The following is an 8,656-nucleotide window of genomic DNA, read 5'->3' as shown; positions in this document are numbered from 1 at the left end:
CCAGACCATATTTATTAAAACTAAATAGATGCACTGGCTACCTGCTTCCGGTTCCTGAAATCATTTAACGTTTTCTATAAAACAATTATTCTGATCAGGAGTTTCTGGCTTTTCCAGCTAGAAGTTGGGTTTTACTTGCTCCTGGTCACAAACCTGTACTAGTGTGTATAATGGGAGGGACGGTGTAGGTGTGATGATAAGCTCGCATACACATATATAGTAGCTGCAGGGTGAGTGACTAAACTTCCTGCATCTCCTGAGTGTCAGGTCTGTGTGTGTGTAATTATTAACTGATAGACAACCAGGACAGAGAGAGTCTACACCTCCAGCCGGCATCTAGTACCAAAAGGCTTTTTGGAGCAATCGCAGGTAAGACATGTCACCTGTGACTTAGGGCATTTACAAGGGCAAAGATTGAAACAATGACTGATAATCCTAAATAGAAAAGATTCTTCATGTAACACAGATTTTACAGGATCATCATTCATGGATGTGTAGTTCTACCCAACTAGAAATGTAAGTAATTGAGCTGGGCATCCTGCCCTTGGATATTTGTTTCCAATTTAGACTCAAAAGAGACAGCAGAGTGACAACCGCAATCGTCTGCTTTTGCATGGCTGTTATTAGATGGTGGACCAAACAATGTTGGTCTACATCCAACTTCTTAGAGGGACAGTTGGCATTCAGCCACACAAAGGTAATCACAGGTCTGTGATGCCCTTGGATGTCCGGCATACACTTTACACGGTATGGGACCCTTCAACAAAACTATTTTTTATTGTTATTGGAGTAAAGCTCAAACTCAGCCTAATAGTTCGGCTGGCCACATACAGCAAGGTTGCTATCGTTTTGGCCCGCATGCTGAACTAGAGAAAATAACTTGATTCCTCCATCCATGTCCAAAGAGGGATCTCCACTGCTGGCTATTGTATTCAGACAGCCGCAGGAGCCACAGCTGCCAAAATAACTGAAAAGTGACTGTATCTGATAGGATGTGCAGAGATTTCCCCTCTCTGTCCTGATGACCGTTGCTCCTGGAACTAAAAGTGATGAAAATCCAACAATTGTCACCAAAGAGGTCAGGGGACCTCTAATTGGGACAACTAAGACCTCATTCACACATTCACATACTTGCAATCATATTATTATTATTATTATTACATAGTATTTATATAGCGCCAACAGTTTGCGCAGCAACAATATAAGGAAGACATTACAATATAAGGAACACATTACATACAATCATATAAATGTATACAATAAATGTATACAATCATGAAATGTATATAAATGTATGTAATGATTGTAAATGGTATAATGCATACTGTGTTTACTTACATTGAGGTGCATTTACTTTAATTGTGTTTTAGTCTATGGGCAGGTTAGAGACTCTGAAATCGTCTAATTGCATTTAAAAGCGTGAAACTGATGCATATGTAAATGCATGTACGTTTTGCATATACAGGCAAACAAAAACTATATTTTTCCAATTAATTTCTTCTGCATTTAAAGCAGTATTAACCACTTGTTGACCGTTGTGTTTATACCCCTTCCTGTCCAGGCCATTTTTCAGTATTCAGCGCTGCGGTACTTTGACTGACATTTATTCCGTCATGCAACGCTGTACTGAAATACATTTTATACCATTTTTTGGGGACAGATAGAGCTTTCTTTTGGTGGTATTTAATCACCACTGGGGTTTTTTTTTTTTACTGTACAATGAAAAACGTACCGGAAATTTTGAAAAAAAACCTGTTCTCCCTACATTATGTTATAAAACATTTATTACTACCCAATTTTTTGGTAAAGTATAAAAGACGGGGTCACGTCGGGTAAATAGACACCAAACATGTCAAGCTTTAAAATTGCGCTCACCCGTTAAATCGCAAAAAACTACCATACTCAAAATTGACCATAGCCGACGCTTTAAAAGCTTTTACCGCTCATAAGTTTAGTGCGAAATGCCAGTATAAAGTAGCATAGCAGGTTTCATCCACCATGCATATATAGCTAACCATGCTCCTAGCTAACCAACATCCATACCAATATACAGGCTCTCACCAACCAACCAGAATTCATCTAACTGTTTTACAAGACTTCATTGAAAACTTGGGTGTTGTTATTGCCCAGACAGGCAGGAAGAAAATAACATAAAAACCTGGACATAATAATTAGCAGCCCTGCACATCTTGATGCAGCGATTGCTCCATTGTTTGAATGCAGAGCGTTGCAGGGTGTGTATAATGTGTTATAAAGAGAACTTCACTGACTCAGCATGCCTGACTTGCATGAGTATGGATTGTTGAATACCACTGTAGAAGTCTTGTTTGTGGTTGATGTTTGTGTTTTATCAGTGAGCTGTAAAGTCTCAAAAGGGCAGCTACGCGGATGTGTCATTGGTAGAAGTCACATGAGTTGTGTGATGATGTTACATTTAGCTGACAGTGGTGCACCTGCACAGAAGACATGGATGTCGAATTACTTGCTCTGGCCAGAAAAACGACCGCAATCTACACACATGCAAATAATAACATTGAATAACTGTTCATTGTAGGCGCTAGTGACATTTAAAGGGAAACTGTAGAGATTTTGGGGCAGAGTATTTTAAGTTATTTAAAGCCGAACTCCAGCCAACATATTTTTTTTTTTAGTTTTTAGTAAAGTTGTTAGAGTTAGAACTTCTGTCAATCTTTTATTGCTGTCTATATCCCCATTGGGAAGATTCCTCTTCACTTTCTTGTCCTTTTGGGCCAGGTGCCACCCTTAGGTTCTAGGCAACTTGCTTGTTAGCAGCTACCAAATCCGCAGCTAAAGAGCTCTATGCATTGCCACACACTGGACAATATGGTATTCAATTGCATACCATCACAATCCTGATACATGTTTACCGTTGGTAAGCCCTGATGAAGGGGTTATTTGTATGAACCCATGAAACATGTTGGCTATTTTATACTGTCCCCTCAATCCTATATTGAAAGATGTATCTGGACTATTAAATGGAGTGTGGAGCTTCAGTTCTCAATCCTAAAATTTGACACCACAAACCAAGGAGACAGTCAAGATCCTCTGGAATGTAGAAGGTACCTGTCCGGTTGTCAGATCACCTATACTGACTCTTTCGCATCCCAATTGGCCAACCCCACCAAGAGGGCAAACCTTTCGGGTCCAGTGCCTTAATGCCACTTCTTTCCAGGCAACCTGCTTGTCACTCATTGTCATTGGAAGATAATGGTTTAATATGAACAGGGGTTCCACAAGGATTGTGTAGAGGTAGCCAGGGGGAAACCAGCCTATGGACTGTGGTGGCTGTTTGGGGGGTAGAGCTCGTCCTCTAGACTGTCCATGGGTGTATAGCAGTTGCAAGCTGGGGCTTTTGGGCTATTTGCAACCTGGCATTAATTATTAGGTAGTTCCCAGTCCTGATACATGAGGAAGTTGGCATTTTGCTCAGTAACATCCTGACCCAGCAAAATGTTTTGCTGATTTACTGATGTCGATAAAACCCTACACATGAAGTAATTAATCCCTGGTGATTTGTGCTACTTTTTGAGTCCAGGTTTAAACCCTGAAGAAGGGGGGAAGTCCTTGAACCCCTGAAATGCGTCGCCTGTTGTCGTTTATGAACTCATTCCATTATTAAATATTTTTTGATTCTCATTCAGTAATAAAAACCTGACAGAGGATAACCTTGCTAACCTTGCTCCCCCACCTCTACCCCCCTCCCCCTTTCCTTTTTATGACACTTTGTCATTCAGCATCACTAGATAAATATCACAAGTTTCATGGTTAAAGAGGGCTTTAGGAAAGATAGTCATGTTACAGAATAAAATTAAATATTAATATACAATGCTTAGCAGTCTTCTTAGAAATATCGGCGATCCTCCTGACAGTCAATGTTTAGTTAAAAAAAATCAATGTCTTAATAAATGATTGGTAGCAGTAAAAAACAATGCGGTATGGTGGATGGGTCCCTGAGCACAGGATGTGGGGGGAGAAATCCCACTAGGTTTCCTGTTGACAGGTTGCTCGATGCTCCCCTGCAGCTGCAGAGAAGCCGCAAACTGCTGTCTTCATTCTTATGCTTTCGAGTTTAATAACCAGTGTTAATTTTAGCAGACGCCTCTGTGCTTTACGAAGCCTGTACCAGAAAGGGCTCAGCTGCAGTCAGTTCCTAAATCCGAGGGACAGTCCCAGTTTTTAAAGATTGGTCCAATAAAATACCTCTTTTTTTTGTGCAGCATCTACGTACTTCACCTTTTCATCCAGGCATTGCCGTAGTTCCCCTATCCATCTCTTGTAAGCAGGTAATCTGAGAACCCCAGCTTGAAATGCAGAAGAAGGATTCCCTAACACTCCCACTGCAGGCTCCTTGGTGTCTCGGACATACAGAAAGCCTGTTCTTAGAAAATAATGTGAGCACTAAGATACTTCTTTTACAGCTGATGCATGAAAATATCCAGCAACAGTAGAACTTTCCAGTCCAATAAGCTTTAGGTTTTGACAAATTTACAGATGAATGAGCAGTACAGTAAGATGCTCAATGGGGAAATGGTTTTACATACAGAGTTCCAGTACATGCAGCAATGACAACATTACATAATTGAGTCTGATTGTGGGCAAACGTGGCTGCTGAGTGTAACCAACTGGAAGGCACATGTGATGGTTGGTGACAAAGGAGAGTATAGATGGGGGGGGGAGGGGGCAGAGCGGGTAGGTATAGAGAGAGAGGAAAGAGAACACAGGTATCTGGGGCCGGAGGAGGAGGGGTAGTACATTATGTCTGGAGGAGGACTCCTACAGAGCCAACTATCCAAACTTGAGGGTAAGAGTAGCTAGGGCAAGCACCGTTTCAAACTTTCAACATAGCTGATTTGGAAAAATTCTCCAATTCAGGTAATTTTCCAGTTCAGCTATGTTGTCCTAGATTGTTCACTTCTCCTAATTTCTTCAAATTCTTCACTCTTTTGTGAACAGCCCTGTATGTTTCTTATAAGTCCCTCCTGGTACCTTGAACATCCTCTAATACCCTCTTTACGTAGAATTAGGATGCTGGTAGCCATATACATGTAGAACAAATAACTTTAGGTCCATATACTCCCCTTACTGTAATTTGCCTTGGGTGAAACCAGGTCACCGGTCTCCTGCAGACTTAGGCCCCATTCACACTGAGCGACACTTACCTCGAGCGGATTTCCACGCGATCCATATAGCGTGACTTTTTGGGCGACGGACGCGCGACCTTCACTGTTGGGCTGCATGCAAAAAGAGCAAATTTGCGCAACATCCACGCAAAAAAGGGTCCTGCACAAGCGACGAACTACAGGCGATATTGCGTGGTAGATTTAAAAGCACCATTGAAAAGCATAGGACGAGCGAGATCTCACGATATCGCACGGCAATATGGGCGATTTTCAAAGCGGCAATCCGCTCAGTGTGAATGGGGCCTTAAACTGTACGTTGTAACTTTGTAGCAATTGGTAAAAGTTTGCAGCAGAAGGATGATCTATATCAGGAAACACAAGAAATGCACAGGCACTAGGATATACACAGTTGTATAAGCAGCGCTGAACCAGCATCTCAGTCCTGGAAGTAAATGGTGATGCTGAATGATGCCTAAACAAACATAGTGCCGTCCTTCTAGAGAGAAGAGCAGGTGAAATCAAATCCCAGGGGAAGTATTGTGATCTCTGAGTGGGGTAATAAATACCTGTAAGCGCAATAATTTTCAATATGATAGGTCATATGCGTGATGTGCAAGAGGCCGAAATTGCTAGCAATTTGGGAGGTGTGGTGACATTTTCATGGTGCCCCTGCAGTTGGTGCCCCCTGCAGCCTGATGCCCCCTGCAGTTTAATTATCACATGTGGGGTTTAGGAAAGGATAGCCACATCCCAACTAATTTATCTTCCACTAGGATAGTCATGTGACTACACAGCTCCTGCTATTATTTCTCTTTCCTCATAAAGTGAAGATGACTGGAGATAACCCAACATTCTCCTAGGTAGTAGCAGGTAATAACCTGACAATTGCTGGACAGGACATATCGGTAGCAATGCTGGGAGGGACCCATTCCCAATCCTTTATGTGTCACCATAGAACTACACTTTATCACTTGATTTCCTAGCAACTAGCAATCTGACACAGGCACCTGAACTATAAATACATTCATTTAACCAATTAACCAACATAAATATTTAAATCATTAAGCAGAGGTGCTTGCTTTGAGGCTTAGTTTCTCCCTGGAGGCCCTCTGATGCTTTTGTAAACACAAATATACAGACATAAGAGGCATGATGCCACCCAAGGGTGCTTAGCAACATTGCAAGGCACCGGCAAGCTTTATTTAATGCGATCTGGTACAGAAGACGGTTGTGCAAGCTCCTTCCTGATGTTAGTCATTCAGAGACAGCATGCAAGATTGTCTTCCGCCTGTTGTGGTCATTGCTTGCACTGTGCCTGTGCAGAGCACTGAGCTGTCATCAGTAACTGGCTCTGCAGTAGGAGATTCAGCCAGCCTGACGGGAGACCTGCCAGCATCCCTTCTCTAGGCAACCATCGTCCCCGCTGCATCGCTACCCAGACAGCAAGGTTAGACTGCAAAGCTTCATTATTCATCTAGAAATAGCTGTGCATTTGAATTTTGGCTTGCGATCCTCTAATCGATTCATCTTTGGAGTTATGGGCCTGTATCGCAAGCATAATCCTGCATATTGCATACCCAGCAGCAAACGCATCCTGCGAACATGTCATGAAACAGCACATAGACCTGACGAAAGGGTAGAGGAAACATTTAAAGGGACAGTCTAAAAACAACTCAATTTTTGGCTATGGCTGATGAGCTGAGTGCTTTAAGAATACCTGTCGTAATGCTTTTATTGGTAGACACTGCACTTGGCTCTTTCATTGGCAAATGTTTGAGTGTATTTGGCATGGTATTAAGTGAACCTGTATTCAGGGCTGTCCCAGCAATGTAATGGGTATACGGCAGGCACCGTAAGGCCTGCTATTGCTTTCTCAGTGCTGCCTCCATCTGCCAGCAAGAATTATATGCAAATATTGACTTTCTGAAAATTGGTATTTGCCTAGGGTTAACCCTTCGTCTTTTACATGACAGCACCCCGGGCATAGTGATAGGTTGCTTAGACAAGAAGAACTGCACGGATGGAGGAGGCAGAGCTCATACATGGCCCAAATGTGGAAATTTTTTATTTTTTCTTTAAGGGGGAGGGTTTCTACATGGATTAACTTCACTTGAGCTGACATTTCTTTCAACCTATTGCATAGTGTTGGCATGTGCTTTTTTCCACAGCAGAAGCCAAAATACTTCATGTAATCTTCTAAATGCATGCTGTGATGCGTTGTAGTGCAATGCAGCAGCTTCTCCTGTGTTTAAATGTATCACCGTCAATACCCCTTATTTGGCAGGTGCTGATGTGACTCTGCAGATGGTGACGCATATATCCAAAAAGTAAAGTAAGTCACAAAAACGAGAATCTTCATCCAATAACACCTTCATTGACATCCAAACATAGTGTCAAACAGATAGAGACTTCTCGGGACCATGCAGGGTGCCTTCACAAGGCATAGTATGTCCCTGCATGGACCCCAAACGTTGCTATCTGTTTGGCACTATGTTTGGATATCAATGAAGGCGTTATTGGATGAAGATCCTTGGTGTGCTGATGACATACTTTACCTTGTGTTTAAATGCATGTTACATTTTCACCCAGCGCACATCTACGCAGTGTGTTCCAATGAATTGCACCTGTTAAAAACAAATGAGGGGAATTTATCAAAACTGGAGCAGACAAAACCTGGAGCAGCTGTGCATGAAAACCAATCAGAATCTCTCTTTCATTTTCAAATCCTAAAGTTGCCGATACACCTAACGATTACCGTAAGATAATCGTAGGCGATCGCGTTTTCATCCGATAATCGCAAGGTGTATGGGCAGTCTACAACTGCAAATACTGTAACATCATACCACTTTTGACTTTCAAGCATGTTTGAAAACTTTGTCCAATCGTACGATTTTCGCAAGGTTAGTGGCGTTTCCGTACGTCAAAAGTCGTACGATCTACACTGCTCATGCGCAAACGAAAATACGTGCGGTCGATTACTGCAATTCGCCCAGGTGCTTTTCTTTAATTACGGCTAATTGAACCTTGCGATAACCGGGGCATGATGGGGCCGATCATCAGACGAAAAGTTTTGTCCGATAATCGTAAGGTGTATGGCCACCTTAACTGAACAAACTGAAGAGAGAAGCTGATTGGTTGCCCTGGGCAGCTGCTCCAGATTTTGTCTACTCCAATTTTGATCAATTAGCCTCAATGGATCTCAGCTTGTCATCGTGCTGGATCTGGGTTGAGCAGCCCAACGGATGTGGTGTCAATGGGCTCTAGAGCCTTGTTCACACCAAATGCAGAGCAGATCCGGTCAGGTTTCTGCACACGCACGCTAGTCTTTTAGACGCGTTTCGACGCGTTTTTGATGCGTTCCAGGCTCTTTTTGGTTAAAAAAAAAAACAATTAAAAAAAAAAGTTTAAAATGGGCATTTGCATGTGTTTTTTATGCATTCCAGAGCAGATCCAGAGCAGAGCAGATCCTACTGCAGTATTTTCACCTGCTCTGGATCTGCTTTGCAACTGCACGC

The 8,656-nt window shown here is 42.3% G+C and overlaps 1 protein-coding gene across 1 annotated transcript in view; it reads left to right on the top strand.

Moving 5' to 3' along the window:
* Positions 1 to 6,331: 6,331 nt before the first annotated feature.
* Positions 6,332 to 8,656, top strand: part of LOC108788273 — a 67,998-nt gene continuing 65,673 nt past the window's right edge. The window contains exon 1 of the mRNA XM_018558013.1: positions 6,332 to 6,588. The gene's annotated coding sequence lies outside the window, so the exon portion shown is untranslated. The remainder of the gene's footprint in view (positions 6,589 to 8,656) is intronic.

The sequence above is a fragment of the Nanorana parkeri genome, unplaced genomic scaffold, assembly GCF_000935625.1.
Source record: "Nanorana parkeri isolate BGI_ZX_2015 unplaced genomic scaffold, ASM93562v1 scaffold315, whole genome shotgun sequence".
Lineage (NCBI taxonomy): Eukaryota > Metazoa > Chordata > Amphibia > Anura > Dicroglossidae > Nanorana > Nanorana parkeri.
The sequence above is the reverse complement of the archived record's forward strand: the minus strand, read 5'-3'. Positions and strand labels throughout refer to the sequence as shown.